The sequence below is a fragment of the Oncorhynchus clarkii genome, chromosome 33 (genome assembly GCF_045791955.1).
Source record: "Oncorhynchus clarkii lewisi isolate Uvic-CL-2024 chromosome 33, UVic_Ocla_1.0, whole genome shotgun sequence".
Taxonomy (NCBI): domain Eukaryota; kingdom Metazoa; phylum Chordata; class Actinopteri; order Salmoniformes; family Salmonidae; genus Oncorhynchus; species Oncorhynchus clarkii.
In genome coordinates this window covers 2,045,756-2,063,542 of record NC_092179.1, presented here as the reverse complement: position 1 = coordinate 2,063,542, position 17,787 = coordinate 2,045,756, and positions in this window count along the sequence as shown.

Here is a 17,787-nt window from a genome sequence, read left to right as displayed (position 1 = left end):
AGACATACCAAGAATTGAGTATGTTAACTTCTTACCCACCGGGAATGTGATGAAATAAATAAAATCTGAAATAAATCATTCTCTCTACTATTATTCAGACATTTCACATTCTTAAAATAAAGTGGTGATCCTAACTGACCTAAGACAGGGAATTTTTACTAGGATTAAATGTCAGGAATTGTGAAAAAGTGAGTTTAAATGTATTTGGCTAAGGTGTATGTAAACTTCCAACTTTAACTGTAGGTGCTCTCTCACCTCTATTGGTATGGCCCTTTTTTAGAATAATATATTTTACAGTAACCTGGCCTAGACCACCAAAGAGCAAGTGGCAACATGGTGGCAAGGAATAACTAAGGAGGAACTCTTGAGAGAGAGACTCCTCTTGCTGTACACGAGTAGAAGTTCCTCTAACTTCTGTCCCCCACAACTCCACCCCACTCGTGCGGGCCTCTTCTTCTCCTTCATGACCTTCAACTGGCTGACCCCGTTGGCCGTTCACGCCCACCGCAAAGGCCAGCTACAGCTGGAGGATGTGTGGGTCGTGTCCCAGTTTGAAAGCTGCAAGGTCAACCGCCACAGGTCAGTACTGATTGCTGCACATATGGGGTCACGAAGGTCACCCTTCCAAGGATAGGTAATGGAATGATGCCAAGAACCCGCTTGGCCTGGGTCTCGGCCTTTGTCTTATTTGTCAACATTTTAACTGGTCTTGGTCTCGATACCCTTTGGTCTTGGTCTGGGTCTCAAGAGGTTTGGGTCGGAGTTCTCAACAGTTGTAGTTTTTCCCCCTTAAGAAAACGTGTTTTATTGTTTTATGGACTGTGATAATCAAAATGTAGAGGGGGGGGGGGGGGCAGTTTCAGAGGAAGACAGAGAAAAGGCTGAGATGGGATTTGTACCCATATGTGGTGCCTGACTCTGGCACGACAGTTTCAGTCTTGACCCTTAGTAGAGGGAGAATAGAGTGAGTGATTGTTGGTCGACTGTGGTTTGATCGCCTGTGTGTGCGCAGGTTGGCCGGGCTGTGGGAGGAGGAGCGCAGGGTGAAAGGGGACGAGGCGTCCCTGTGCGGTGTGGTCTGGGCCTTCTGTCGGACGCGCCTGCTTCTCTCCATCCTCTGACTCATGGTCACCCAGCTAGCCGGCTTCAGTGGCCCAGTAAGTAACGCCATCTCATCCTTCCCCTGTGGAGGCTTTCTTTCAGTAGCGCTCTTTCCCCCTGCCTCTGTCCCCTTCCCTCCATCAAGGCTGAGGCCTACAGGTGAGTGTTACATGTGTTAAGATGTCTCAATGTTAACCCTTTACACTCGTGGGAATTGGCCTGTATGGATAGGGCTAAATTGAAATGTTTCTTACAGAAGAAATATGAAAAGCATAACCATGGTAGCAATTGAAAGAGGAAAGTTTGGAGATTATGGGAAAATGATTAGACCTAAATTGAGGACACAACCGTTCACCTGACACAAGACTGAATCCAAACATTACACTGTTGATTTTATGTGCATTTTACATTTACTGTACTTTTCGTTGCATTTGTTTACAACAAAATCTGAAAAAACTCTGGATTCATTCAGTAACATGATACGAAATTTCACGGTAAATGTGGGGTAGGTGCAACATAAGACAAAAAAAGGACAAGGGTTTGAGTGAAGGGTCTAACTGGTGTCTCCAAGTGGCTACACACCTCTCCAAAGTGTGCAGTTCCTAGGTCATTTCAATGCACTTTTATGACTCAACTAGTCTTTTTTTAGTTTTCCTAGCTGTGCCATTGAGGAACTAGAGCAAGCACAATTGTATTTGTTTTGTTTGGAACACAACCCTGCATCTCTGCCATCACACAATTACTGTTGTTTACTCAATCCAAAAAGGACCCATTATAAATGGTGATCTGGTTCAGGTGGGAATCATTTGAAAGCGTGTTCCATTGCCAACATGACCAGCTAACTTTTAAAATATGATATTAGTGTTAGGCTTCACTAGGCAGTTCAGAGAAACAGATGGTAATTTTGCTTTGCATAGAAAGAGGTTTGGGTGCGTGAGTGCATTCAGGTGAGTATTCTGCAGTGAATTTTTGAACAGAATGAGCCTATGACGCCATGTCATTTAACTGTGGATCAAAAACGTTGACACTAAATATGAGTTTTATGATATGGAAATGTGAAGTGCACATTTGGACTCACAGGTGTTTTGGCTTGCTTGTAATGACATCAATGTGGTATTTATGATAATCATTAACGTCTCATCTTTCAAAATGCATCGAGTCCTCTTACTTTACAGCATTTCCCCTCAGACAACAAAGTTGCCCAATAGGCAGGAGGGATGAGCGCAACTTCTAATCAAGTTCAGGACGGCTGTGAGTGAAAACCGATACAGTGCTATGAAGCGCAGAGCCTGAGCTCTGATGTAATTTATAGCATGTTACAGTACAGCCACTGTGTTCCAATTTAGGTGCTTACCAGTGCCCAAATCTGACATTTTTAACCCGTTTACGGGTACGAGTGTAAAGGGCTACATTGTGGTCTGAAACATGCCTTACTGACCACTCATTCTGAACCAATGAACTGGATACTACAGGAGGGTTATGGAATGGGTTGTTTTGGGGTTTTTACCAGTCCAACTCAAATCTGTTTCTTTTCGATTCAATGGTGTCATCTTGGATCCATTGTGTCTGGCTTTTTTGAGGAGACTACAATGTTATGGGTTATGGAAATTGTGAATCCTCGTTCTTTAGTTAACAACACCTAGTCAGAAACCATACTCCTGTCTATCACCCCCTAGATGGTCTCTGTGACTAGATAAATGACACCGGTTGCAATTGTCCATCCTACAGCTGTTCTTTATGCTATTCAGGTGTTTGTATGCCTCCAAGGTGAAAACAGGTGCGTTAGAGGGAAGGGTTGTGTTCGTTAGACACCAAATGGAAAAAAAAACGGTCTGAAAAAGGGAGGAACTACCTGGACACATTTTTGTTATGCAATGCAAAGCGTTTTCTGTTGCGTGTCCTAATGAGCACGACCCAGGTGTTAGGGTTAATCATTCCCATTTTTCCTAGGATAGCCTCTGCCATCCTCCTCTCTTCCACAGGGACCACAGTGAGCCGTCTCTACCTCTGTGCTGTGAAGGGTTGCAAAATTCCCGAAACCTTTCCACAATTGTCAGGTTTTGTGAATTTTCAGGAAAACCCAGAAACTTTGGGAAAGTTTTAGTAATTTTGCAACCCAAGTACTGTGTCATCTGCTCTTAGTATTGCAGCACAACAACACACCTGTGTCTCACACCCAGGTTAAAGCAACCCAGCTAGCACAGAATGTTCCTGTAATGTTTCCTAGTGGTTCTCCAACTACTGTCTCATCTGCTCTTAGTATAGCAGCACAGCAACACACCTGTGTCTCTCACCCAGGTTAAAGCAACCCAGCTAGCACAGAATGTTCCTGTAATGTTTCCTAGTGGTTCTTCTTTGGGAATTTGAAAAATAATTTGCCTACATTGTTCTGAGAAGCAGTGAGCAGTGAGCAGTGAACATAACATTGGTTCAGGAACCTTCCCACAACCTAATGTTTTTTTCCCAGAACGTTAACCAAAATGTGTTAGCTGGGGAGATTATTGTATCACCCCCATTATTACAGATGGGCAGTTTGGGACGGGGTGAGGGCATGGCATACAAGTGTTTGTGCTCACTGCCCCCCATGCAAGGTGGCGTGTGACAAAGGCTGTTCTTCAGATTCCACAGGGTGTCCTTTTAAACCCCTCGGCGAGAAATAGAGAATGAAGCGGGCAGAGACCCTGGGGGAAGAAAGCCGGAGAGGTAAGGGCATGTTTCTCATGCAGGAATGGATCAAAGTTCTTTCTCTGAAATGTTTCTCTCTCTCTCTCTCTCTCTTCTCTCTCTGTCTCTCTCTGTCTCTCTCTCTCTGTCTCTCTCTCTCTCTCTCTCTCTCTCTGTCTCTCTCTCTCTCTCTCATATAAAAAATCTCTTCATAAAAATAACTGATGGGTTACCACAAAGCACTGTAAAATGCTGTTCGATGTCGTTAACATTGTTTTTATTTTTATGTTTGTGTGCAATGTTCAATGCTGTTTAGTTTTTCTTGATTTAACAGTGATAACGATCTGCTGTTATAAACAAACTTCCACCCAAAAGGCTAGAGGGGGAGATACTAGGCTTGTATCTACAGACTCTACCTTTTTGGGGCCTCATAATCCCCCCCCCCCCCCCCCCCCCCCCACTAAAAGCCAGGTTGACCTGGTCTGCTGGTGGAACACCCTTTCTGTAGGATCAGTGCCAGTGTGGCAGGGCAAAGGGGCTTCGGGTCTATTTTTATTATTGCCCACCCTCTTCCCCCTCTTCCCCCTCTTTGGATCTTTGGACAATGACCTAATACGAGATGTCACATATCTCAACCAAGAGGACTAGAAACGTAAACAAAACAAACTGAAAGACTGAGGCTAAACCTTTCCAAACTCTGTTGACATGATCTTTTGCCTGTGATGTGAAATGCATTTGTTACTCTTTCCTGCTCGATCTGATTAGCAGTTTTTTTTGTTGTTGGCCTGTTTATGATTGAATTACATGTGTGCTGTTTGTCCAATTTTAAAAAAATCATTTACACAAATGGTTTCACGGTTTCCATTTGCCTATTTCAATAAAATATGCATTTATCAACAATTGAGGTTTGCTGACACTCCCTGGTTGTGGACTGATTAACTTGAATGTAGAATTGATTGTTGGTACATCGTCAGTATGTGTGTGTGGAATCCAGACTTTTTTTTCCTATACGCTTTGCTCAGTCTTTCTCAATTGTATAATCTGCTTCCAGGCCTATTAGATATACACTACCAATCAAAAGTTTGGGGTCACTTAGAAATTTGTCCATTAAAGGTAGAAAGAACCCTGCTTAAAGGTAGAGGGTATCACACCTGCTTAAAGGTAGAAAGAACCCTGCTTAAAGGTAGAAAGAACCCTGCTTAAAGGTAGAGGGTATCACACCTGCTTAAAGGTAGAAAGAACCCTGCTTAAAGGTAGAGGGTATCACACCTGCTTAAAGGTAAAAAAAAAAAAAGAACCCTGCTTAAAGGTAGAAAGAACCCTGCTTAAAGGTAGAAAGAACCCTGCTTAAAGGTAGAGGGTATCACGCCTGCTTAAAGGTAGAAAGAACCCTGCTTAAAGGTAGAGGGTATCACGCCTGCTTAAAGGTAGAAAGAACCCTGCTTAAAGGTAGAGGGTATCACGCCTGCTTAATGGTAGAAAGAACCCTGCTTAAAGGTAGAGGGTATCACACCTGCTTAAAGGTAGAAAGAACCCTGCTTAAAGGTAGAGGGTATCACACCTGCTTAAAGGTAAAAAGAACCCTGCTTAAAGGTAGAGGCTATCACACCTGCTTAAAGGTAAAGGGTATCACGCCTGCTTAAAGGTAGAAAGAACCTGCTTAAAGGTAGAGGGTATCACACCTGCTTAAAGGTAGAAAGAACCCTGCTTAAAGGTAGAGGGTATCACACCTGCTTAAAGGTAGAAAGAACCCTGCTTAAAGGTAGAGGGTATCACACCTGCTTAAAGGTAGAAAGAACCTGCTTAAAGGTAGAGGGTATCACACCTGCTTAAAGGTAGAAAGAACCCTGCTTAAAGGTAGAGGGTATCACACCTGCTTAAAGGTAGAAAGAACCCTGCTTAAAGGTAGAGGGTATCACACCTGCTTAAAGGTAAAAAGAACCCTGCTTAAAGGTAGAGGGTATCACACCTGCTTAAAGGCAGAGGGTATCATGCCTGCTTAAAGGTAGAAAGAACCCTGCTTAAAGGTAGAGGGTACCACACCTGCTTAAAGGTAGAAAGAACCCTGCTTAAAGGTAGAGGGTATCACACCTGCTTAAAGGTAAAAATAACCCTGCTTAAAGGTAGAGGGTATCACACCTGTTTAAAGGCAGAGGGTATCATGCCTGCTTAAAGGTAGAAAGAACCCTGCTTAAAGGTAGAGGGTATCACACCTGCTTAAAGGTAGAAAGAACCCTGCTTAAAGGTAGAGGGTATCACACCTGCTTAAAGGTAAAAAGAACCCTGCTTAAAGGTAGAGGGTATCACACCTGCTTAAAGGTAGAGGGTATCACGCCTGCTTAAAGGTAGAAAGAACCCTGCTTAAAGGTAGAGGGTATCACACCTGCTTAAAGGTAGAAAGAACCCTGCTTAAAGGTAGAGGGTATCACACCTGCTTAAAGGTAGAAAGAACTCTGCTTAAAGGTAGAGGGTATCACACCTGCTTAAAGGTAGAAAGAACCCTGCTTAAAGGTATTTAAAGGTGTTTTTTTTGTTGTTGGCCTGTTTATGATTGAATTACATGTGTGCTGTTTGTCCAATTTTAAAAAAATCATTTACACAAATGGTTTCACGGTTTCCATTTGCCTATTTCAATAAAATATGCATTTATCAACAATTGAGGTTTGCTGACACTCCCTGGTTGTGGACTGATTAACTTGAATGTAGAATTGATTGTTGGTACATCGTCAGTATGTGTGTGTGGAATCCAGACTTTTTTTTCCTATACGCTTTGCTCAGTCTTTCTCAATTGTATAATCTGCTTCCAGGCCTATTAGATATACACTACCAATCAAAAGTTTGGGGTCACTTAGAAATTTGTCCATTAAAGGTAGAAAGAACCCTGCTTAAAGGTAGAGGGTATCACACCTGCTTAAAGGTAGAAAGAACCCTGCTTAAAGGTAGAAAGAACCCTGCTTAAAGGTAGAGGGTATCACACCTGCTTAAAGGTAGAAAGAACCCTGCTTAAAGGTAGAGGGTATCACACCTGCTTAAAGGTAAAAAAAAAAAAAGAACCCTGCTTAAAGGTAGAAAGAACCCTGCTTAAAGGTAGAAAGAACCCTGCTTAAAGGTAGAGGGTATCACGCCTGCTTAAAGGTAGAAAGAACCCTGCTTAAAGGTAGAGGGTATCACGCCTGCTTAAAGGTAGAAAGAACCCTGCTTAAAGGTAGAGGGTATCACGCCTGCTTAATGGTAGAAAGAACCCTGCTTAAAGGTAGAGGGTATCACGCCTGCTTAAAGGTAGAAAGAACCCTGCTTAAAGGTAGAGGGTATCACGCCTGCTTAATGGTAGAAAGAACCCTGCATTAAAGGTAGAGGGTATCACACCTGCTTAAAGGTAGAGGGTATCACGCCAGCTTAAAGGTAGAAAGAACCCTGCTTAAAGGTAGAGGGTATCACACCTGCTTAAAGGCCTCATGTCTACAGCCTAATAGTCCCTCTTAACTCACTTCCTGTAGTACATTTCAGACTTTATTACCATGATTCTTTTGATTGCCGTTAACTTCAGTTTGTTGTTGCTGTTTGTCACAGCTCCTTTACACTGATGGTTAAGCTAGTGCCATCTGCTGGTGGGGAGGTCCTGCAACCGTTCTACATACAGTGAGGAAAAAAAGTATTTGATCCCCTGCTGATTTTGTATGTTTGCCCACTGACAAAGAAATTATCGGTCTATAATTTTAATGGTAGGTTTATTTGAACAGTTAGAGACAGAATAACAACAAAAAAATCCAGAAAAACGCATGTCAAAAATGCTATAAATTGATTTGCATTTTTATGAGGGAAATAAGTATTTGACCCCTCTGCAATACATGACTTAGTACTTGGTGGCAAAACCCTTGTTGACAATCACAGAGGTCAGACGTTTCTTGTAGTTGGCCACCTGGCTGAGGGAAGGAGGTTCTCACCCAAGATTTGACGGTTCATGGCCCCGTCCATCGTACCTTTGATGCGGTGAAGTTGTCCTGTCTCCTTAGCAGAAAAACACCCCCAAAGCATAATGTTTCCACCTCCATGTTTGACGGTGGGGATGGTGTTCTTGGGGTCATAGGCAGCATTACTCCTCCTCCAAACACGGCAGTTGAGTTGATGCCAAAGAGCTCCATTTTGTTCTCATCTGACCACAACACTTTCACCCAGTTGTCCTCTGAATCATTCAGATGTTCATTGGCAAACTTCAGAAGGGCATGTATATGTGCTTTCTTGAGCAGGGGGACCTTGCGGGTGCTGCAGGATTTCAGTCCTTCACAGCGTAGTGCGTTACCAATTGTTTTCTTGGTGACTATATTCCCAGCTGCCTTGAGATCATTGACAAGATCCTCCCGTGTAGTTCTGGGCTGATTCCTCACCGTTCTCATGATCATTGCAACTCCACGAGGTGAGATCTTGCATGAAGCCCCAGGCCGAGGGAGATTGACAGTTATTTTGTTTCTCTTCCATTTGTGAATAATCGCACCTTGTCACCTTGTCACCAAGCTGCTTGGCGATGGTCTTGTAGCCCATGCTAGCCTTGTGTAGGTCTAAAATCTTGTCCCTGACATCCTTGGAGAGCTCTTTGGTCTTGGCTATGGTGGAGAGTTTAGAATCTGACTGATTGATTGCTTCTGTGGACAGGTGTCTTTTATATAGGTAACACACTGAGATTAGGAGCACTCCCTTTAAGAGTGTGCTCCTAATCTCAGCTCGTTACCTGTATAAAAGACACCCGGGGGCCAGAAATCTTTCTGATTGAGAGGGGGTCAAATACTTATTTCCCTCATGCAAATCAATTTATAACATTTTTGTCATGTGTTTTTCTGGATTTTTGCTGTTGTTATTCTGTCTCTCACTGTTCAAATAACCCTACCATTAAAACTATAGACTGATCATTTCTTTGTCCGTGGGCAAACGTACAAAATCAGCAGGGGATCAAATACTTTTTTCCCTCACTGTACGTTATTATTATGGCGACACAAAAGATGCTTGTGGAGCACTAGGTCTTTGTAATTTGAACAAGATTGCATTCTCTTTGCCCTGACCCAGTGAATCTTTATGTGTGTGCTTAAATGTGTGTCGTCGGTCCACTCATTGACACTGTTTGCACCAGAACCACACAGATTATAACACTCCTGCACTAGTTGTAGTAAGTAGGGAACCTCTGTGTCCTGTCTTTTCAGTATGGAGGTGATGCTATAATACTGTAATTAGGAATCACCTCGGCAAGTCTTGCAGAATGTCAGGCTGTGTCTTTCCCTATTACTTTTTATAGCCTTAGCGTGACGTAACTATTGCCTTGCTAGCAGGGTAGGATGAGGTGGAAAGGGATCGCTTTGAAATATTCTGTCATAAAACTATTTCAGCTTTACCTGTGTGTTCTTTGTCAGTGTTGTTGATGAGAAAGGGAGAAAAAAATGTTTTTCAAGTGGCAGCAACCTGCTTAATTGGAAGAACAACTAACGTTTGAATATTACAATTGGCAATACTAACTTAAACACAAACAGAAGATCTTGGCAATGACAGTGAAAAAAGGTTGGATGTGGGAGAGGGGGTGGAAGGCTATGATTGTTCTCAAAGGAGAACATGTGACCTACACATGTTATACAATCAGAGGCGAAGACACAGCTGGGTCTGGTGGGTCACCGGCCCTGCCAGATTGAATAATGGCCCAACCAATCAGGCAGTCAATTAAAAAATATATATGTATGTGTGTTCTCAAAGTCGTGTTCTCCTTTGAGTGTTATGATGGCTGCGTGGGCCCATGGTGTTTATACTTGCATACTATTGTTTGTATAGATGAACGTGGTACCTTCAGGCATTTGGAAATTGCTCCCAAGGATGAACCAGACTTGTGGAGGTCTACAATTTTTTTTCTGCGGTCTTGGCTGATTTCTTTTGATTTTCCCATGATGTCAAGCAAAGTGGCACTGAGTTTGAAGGTAGGCCTTGAAATACATCCATAGATACACCTTAAAATTGACTCAAAATGATGTCAATTAGCCTATCAGAAGCTTCTAAAGCCATGACATCATTTTCTGGAATTTTCCCAGCTGTTTAAATGCACAGTCAACTTAGTGTATGTAAACTTCTGATCCACTGGAATTGTGATACAGTTATAAGTGATTATAAGTGAAATAATCTGTCTGTAAACAATTGTTGGAAAAATGACTTGTGTCATGTGCAAAGTAGATGTCCTAACCGACTTTCCAAAACTATAGTTTGTTAACAAGAAATTTGTGGAGTGGTTGAAAAACAAGTTTTAATGACTCCAACCTAAGTGTATGTAAACTTTTTAATTGGTTACATCGCAATCATATAGTCAGTGGTGTAAAGTACTTAAGTAAAACATACTTTAAAGTACTACTTAAGTAGTTTTTTGGGGTATCTGTACTTAACTATTTATAATTTTGACTACTTTTACTTCCCTACATTCATAAAGCAAACATGGTACTTTTTACTCCGTACATTTTCCCTGACAACCAAAAGTACTCATTACATTTTGAATGCTCAGCAGGACAGGAACATTGTCAAATTCATGCTCTTATCAAGAAGAACACGTGGTCCTACCTGGCTATCCGTACATAAAAATAACAAAAAACATTATAACCTTGCAGCAGCACTATCAAGGTTCTTATTAGCTATTTACAGCCTTAGCTGAGATGATGAGCAAATAATTTGTTTTTACAGCACCTTACACAACATTTCCCTAATCACCCCATTCACTCTGTCCAATTTGAAATATAGTTGAGTAGTGGAGACCAGAGTCTATCAAATTTGGGCAGTCACTTGCGGAGGTCATAAGTGAGCTTTTCAAGAGGAAAGAAAGTCAACAATCTGGTCAATCCACATTTTAAATGTAGGAGGGGTATTAGAGGCCCACAATTAGAATAATACATTTCTTAGCAAAGTATGTAATAGTCATAAGCAAATGTTCTCTGCCAGGAGCAAGAACAAAGTCCTGCTGGGCATTTAAGAAGATGGATACAGGGGGTCATATCAAACTGGACATCTAGTATTTTCTGTGCAGCATTATGTATATAATATGTATATCTCTACAACTCCAAAATACATGCATATAGGTTCCACTTTCAGAGGTACATATTTTACAGTTTGGAGAAATGTCTGTTTTCATTCTATGGAGTCTCATTGGGGTGTAATAAAATGTGTACAAAAATTTGTAATTAATTTTTACATTAGTAGAGGAGCAGTATACCCTGTCACAAACCTCCGCCCATAACTCATCACTGATAGTCAGACCAAGGTCCTTTTCCCAGATTATTTTCAAAGGAGTAAAAGAGGAGGTTTCGATCCTAGGGTTTTTTATTGCCCCATAAAAATTTGGTGATGCTTGGTCAGTTGTTTTGAAAAAGGAAACGGGGAGATAGCATGGGAGCATCTGAAATATATAGTTCAGTCTAGGGAGGATGTTCATAAGGATGACATTAATTCTTCCTACTAAGCTAATTGGGAGGGAGATCCAGGTTTGGAGATCGTTCTTGATTTGTTCCAGGAGTGGGAGATAATTTTCCTTGAAAAGACAATTCAGATCTGGTGTTACGAAGATCCCAAGGTATCCCTGTGTCTTCCATTGGAACGGACAGAGTGTCTTCATAGTGCTGGTGAGTGTAAGATTGAGAGGGAAAACCGTGGATTTGTTAAAATGTATCTTATATCCTGAAAATGTCACGCCCTGACCATAGTTTGCTTTGTATGTTTATAGGTTTTGTTTGGTCAGGGTGTGATCTGAGTGGGCATTCTATGTTGTATGTCTAGTTTGTCTGTTTCTGTGTTCGGCCTGATATGGTTCTCAATCAGAGGCAGGTGTTAGTCGTTGTCTCTGATTGGGAACCATATTTAGGTAGCCTGTTTTGTCATTTTGGGTTGTGGGTGATTGTCTATGTTAGTTGCTTGTGTCAGCACAGTTCTTATTATAGCTTCACGGTCGTTATTGTTTTGTATTCAGTGCTTTCTTTAATTAAAGTATCATCATGAACACATGTTCAGAATCGTGACAGAAAACTTGCCATATTAAGCAATTGTGTCTAAAATGGAAGGGATTTCTCAAGTTTGGATATGTAGAGCAAGACATCATCCGCGTAGAGCGAAATCTTGTGCTGCAGGCCGCTTGGATTGCTCCGTATCAACTCTGCCAGCGGCTCCGCCCCCAACAAGTAGAGCAGGGGGGACAGCGAGCACCCTTGTCTTGTCTTGTGCCCCGTCCCAAAGGGAATCTGTCCATTAGTAGTCACCATGGCATTTGGATGAGAGTATAGTGATTTGATCCATTTAATAAAGTTTGTGCCCATATTGAACTTTTATAAGACTGAGAACAGAAAGCTCCACTCCATCCTGTCGAACTCCTTCTCAGCATCCGGTGAAGCCAGCAGGACAGGGGTCTTCTGTGCGTTTACTCGATCAATAATATCAAAAAGACAGCGAATGTTATCAGAAGAGTATCTGTCTCTAATAAATCCAGTTTGGTCCACTTTTATTGTTTTGGGAAGAAGAGTGTTTAGTAGTCGAAATCCAACAAGCTTGTGGGCCGGAAGGACGAGCAGGATAGGGGGTCCTTGTCCTTTTTGAGCAACACTGTAACGGGAACTGTGTGCATTGAGCCTGGCAGAACTCTGTTTTTGCAAAAATCCTCCAGCATTGGCATGAAGATAGGGCTGAGCTGTGGCCAAAAAGCTCTGTAGAACTCTCTGGGGAATCCATCTGGGCCTGGGGACTTATTAGGTGGCATGGAGGTAATTGCCTCCAGCATCTCCTCAGGAGTGAAGGGGGAGTTGAGATCTTCTTGGTCGGTCTCTGATAGTTTAGCTAGTGAGATTCTCGCCTCCGTGTGTTTTCTCTCAGAGGTATATAGTTTGCAGTAAAAATCATGAAAAGTTAAACGTATCTTTTTTGGGTCATATGTGACCTCGTCCTCTGCTGTTCAGATAGCCATGATTGTACACTCTGACTGCTCATTTTTTAATTGGTAAGCAAGCAATCTACTGGGCCTATTGCTATACTCATGGTATTTCTGTTTAGTAAAGAAAACTTTTTTTTATCTCCCGAGTGTAGTCCAAATTCAGTTTGGCTTTGGCTGCTTTAAGTTGACTCCAGGAGGTGCTGTCTGGGGATTGTTTATGTATTGTTTCACAGCATTCCAGCTCCCTCTCAAGATCTAGCCTGTGTGCTTCCATTGCTTTTTTCTTAGAGGAAGCATATGCGATTAGATGGCCTCTTAGTGTGGCTTTAGCAGCGTCCCACATTGTGGCCGGAGAAACAGGACAATCTTTGTTGTCTTGTGTGTAGTTGTCTATCCATGTAGTTCCCAATGTATGGAACGCTTCGTTTGATAGCATGGAGGTGTTGAATTTCCAGCTCTTTGACCTCGGGATGTTTTTGCAGAGGTCAAAGCGGAGGTGGACAAAGGCGTGATCGGAAAGTGCTATGGGTCAGATTGTACATGTGGCTGAATTTACTAAACTCTTTGGGATAAAAATGTAATCTATACGGGAGTAGGTGTTATGGACATTAGAATAGTATGTATAGTCCATAGATGAGCTATTAGTCTCTCTCCAGATATCTATCAGTCCCATCTCTTTTGTAAGAGAGTTCAACATCTTTGCAGATCTAGGATTTGTGGTGGGGACTTGAGATGATTTGTCTAGGGTTGGGTTATGGGTACAATTAAAATCTCCGGCCACAACGCCAAAGGAAACACAATGCTCATTGAACAGGGTTATCATTTTTGACATGAAGGCAGGAGTATCTGTGTTAGGGGCGTATATGTTTAAGATAGTAATTGGTTGACCTATAGTGACCCAGTTATCAAAATAAATCTCCCCTCCGGATCAGATATGTTTTTGTCAATTATGAATGGAACGTTCTTATGGATAAGTATGGCTGTGCCTCTACTGTTTGATTTGAAAGATGAGAAATACATCTGTCCCACCCAAGCTCTGCGGAGTTTGGCATGTTCAGCATCACAGAGGTGTGTCTCTTGTAATAGCGCAATGTCTGCTTTTTCCTTTTTTAGAGCACATAGTATCTTTTTCCGTTTTATTGCATGACCTAGACCATGGCAGTTCCATGTCAATAGATTTAAGGTAGATTTAAGTGCAAGTCATCGCTGGGTAAAAGTGGATATTAGTTATGCCTGGGTTCTTAACATGCCTGGGTTCTTAACATGCCTGCCCCATCTGGGTTCTTAACATGCCTGCCCCATCTGGGTTCTTAACATGCCTGCCCCATCTGGGTTGTTGATATGCCTGGGTTCTTAACATGCCTGTCCCATCTGGGTTGTTGATATGCCTGGGTTCTTAACATGCCTGCCCCATCTGGGTTCTTAACATGCCTGCCCCATCTGGGTTCTTAACATGCCTGCCCCATCTGGGTTGTTGATATGCCTGGGTTCTTAACATGCCTGCCCCATCTGGGTTGTTGATATGCCTGGGTTCTTAACATGCCTGCCCCATCTGGGTTCTTAACATGCCTGCCCCATCTGGGTTGTTGATATGCCTGGGTTCTTAACATGCCTGCCCCATCTGGGTTCTTAACATGCCTGCCCCATCTGGGTTGTTGATATGCCTGGGTTCTTAACATGCCTGTCCCATCTGGGTTGTTGACATGCCTGGGTTCTTAACATGCCTGCCCCATCTGGGTTGTTGACATGCCTGGGTTCTTAACATGCCTGGGTTCTTAACATGCCTTAGTGTGTGTTACTGCTCCTAGACAGAGGGGGTCTACAGGTAATGGGTTAGTGTGTGTTAATGCTCCTAGACAGAGGGGGTCTACAGGTAGAGGGTTAGTGTGTGTTACTGCTCCTAGACAGAGGGGGTCTACAGGTAGTGGGTTAGTGTGTGCTACTGCTCCTAGGCAGAGGGGGTCTACAGGTAGTGGGTTAGTGTGTGTTACTGCTCCTAGACAGAGGGGGTCTACAGGTAATGGGTTAGTGTGTGTTACTGCTCCTAGACAGAGGGGGTCTACAGGTAGTGGGTTAGTGTGTGCTACTGCTCCTAGACAGAGGGGGTCTACAGGTAGTGGGTTAGTGTGTGTTACTGCTCCTAGACAGAGGGGGTCTACAGGTAATGGGTTAGTGTGTGTTACTGCTCCTAGACAGAGGGGGTCTACAGGTAGTGGGTTAGTATGTTACTGCTCCTAGACAAAGGGGGTCTAAAGGTAGTGGGTTAATGTGTGTTACTGCTCCTAGACAGAGGGGGTCTACAGGTAGAGGGTTAGTGTGTGTTACCGCTCCTAGACAGAGGTAAGATGTTATTGGTTACATACACACACATAAAGTAAAATGTTATTGGTTACATACACACATAAAGTCAAATGTTATTGGTTACATACACACACATAAAGTAAGATGTTATTGGTTACATACACACACATAAAGTAAGATGTTATTGGTTACATACATACACACACACAAAGTAAGATGTTATTGGTTACATACACACACATAAAGTCAGATGTTATTGGTTACATACACACACATAAAGTAAGATGTTATTGGTTACATACACACACATCAAGTAAGATGTTATTGGTTACATACACACACATAAAGTAAGATGTTATTGGTTACATACACGTAGGAATGAATTAAGACTATATACACATGGAAGAGCGATGTCAGAGCGGAACTGACTAAGATACAGTAGAATAGTATAGAATACTATATATACAAATGAGATGAGTAATACATAGACTAAGATACAGTAGAATACTATATATACAAATGAGAAATGCCAGATATGTAAACATTATTAAGTGACTAAGATACAGTAGGATAGTATAGAATACTATATATACAAATGAGATGAGTAATACATAGACTAAGATACAGTAGAATAGTATAGAAAACAGTATATACATATGAGATGAGTAATACATAGACTAAGATACAGTAGAATAGTATAGAATACAGTATATACATATGAGATGAGTAATGCCAGATATGTAAACATTATTAGGTGACTAAGATACCGTAGAATAGTATAGAAAACAGTATATACATATGAGATGAGTAATGCCAGATATGTAAACATTATTACATGTAATTTGCCCCCGGTAATGCGTTATGCAGACCGCACCACCCTCTGGAGAGCCCTGCGGTTGCGGGCTGTGTAGTTGCCGTACCAGGTGGTGATACATTCCGAATGGATGCTTTCAATTGTGCTTCTGTAAAAGTTTGAGGGTTTTAGGTGACAAGACAAATGTATTTAGCCTGCTGAGAATGAAGAGGCTCTGTTGCACCTTCTTCACCACACTGTCTGTGTGGTCCATTTCAGTTTGTCAGTGATGTGTACGCCAAGGAACTTGAAACTTTCCACCTTCTCCACTGTGGTCCCGTCGATGTAGATAGGGGGGTGCACCCTCTGCTGTTTCCTGAAGTCCACGATCATCTCCTTTATTTTGTTGACGTTGAGTGAGAGGTTGTTTTCCAGACACCACACTCCGAGTGGCCTCACCTCCTCCCTGTACGCTGTCTCGTCATCATTGGTAATCAAGCCTACTACTACTATCAAGCCTACTACTGTTGTGTCGTCTGCAAACTTGATGACTGAGTTGGAGGCGTGCATGGCCACGCAGTCATGGGTGAACAGGGAGTACAGGAGGGGGCTGGGCGCGCACCCTTGTGGGGCCCCAGTGTTGTGGATCAGCGGAGTGAAGGTGATGTTTCCTACCTTCACCATCTGGGAGCGACCCGTAAGGGAGTCCAGGACCCAGTTGTACAGGGCGGGGTTCAGACCCAGGGCCTCGAGCTTAATGATGAGCTTGGAGATTACTATGGTGTTGAATGCTGAGCTATAGTCAATCAACAGCATTCTTACATAGGTATTCCTCTTCTCCAGATGGGACAGGGCAGTGTGCAGTGTGATGGCGATTGCATCGTCTGTGGATCTATTGGGGCGGTAAGAAAATTGGAGTGGGTCTAGGGTATCAGGTAAGGTAGAGGTGATATGATCCTTGACTAGTCTCTCAAAGCACTTAATGATGACAGAGGTGAGTGCTACAGGGCGATAGTCATTAAGTTCAGTTACCTTTGACTTCTTGGGTACAGGAAGACTGGTGGACATCTTGAAGCATGTGGGGACAGCAGACTGGGATAGGGAGACACACACACACATAAATCAGACCCATGGACAGCCACATCATATTTAGCTTATGCTGATTGGACTAAATAGTTTTTGTTATCTTTTTGGTGTCAATGTATTAGACTAAGCATTGGTGAGTTGATGATGTTGAAGTTGAAATGGTGCTGGAATAGTGGAGGCAGCTCCTGTTTTCTTTGCGTCTTGCGGTAACTTTCTGGTTCTAAATCAATAATTGTTTAGTGGTCCGAAAATGTCAGAAGCATTAACTTCCTTGACCATGCTGTAGGTCATGTAACTGTTTGACTTCACCAGACAGAGGTTGCTCTCCAGTTTTGTGATGAAACAAAGGTGTGGTTGATTTTATTCTTCACTGTGTCTTCATATTGTCTCGGCCTTAGGCCCATCCTATATATACAAAAGTATGTGGACACCCCTTCAAATTAGTAGATTTCGCTATTTCAGCCACACCCGTTGCTAACAGGTGTGTCCCGTGGAAACGCGTTCTCTGGAGTGATGAATCACGCTTCACCATCTGGCAGTCCGATAGATGACTCTGGGTTTGGCGGACGCCAGGAGAACGCTACCTGCCCCAATGCAAAGTGCCAACTGTAAAGTTTGGTGGAGGAGGAATAATGGTCTGGGGCTGTTTTTCATGGTTTCAGCATGACATTGCCTCTGTGCACAAAGCGAGGTCCAAACAGACATGGTTTGTCGAGGTCGGTGTGGAAGAAATTGATTGGCCAGCGCCCTGACCTCAACCACATATGACACCTTTGGAATGAATTGGAATGCCGACTGCGAGCCAGGCGTAATCGGCCAACATCAGTGCCTGACCTCACTAATGCTCTTGTGGCTGAACAGAAGAAAGTCCCCGCAACAATGTTCCAACTTCTAGTAGAAAGCCTTCCCAGAAGAG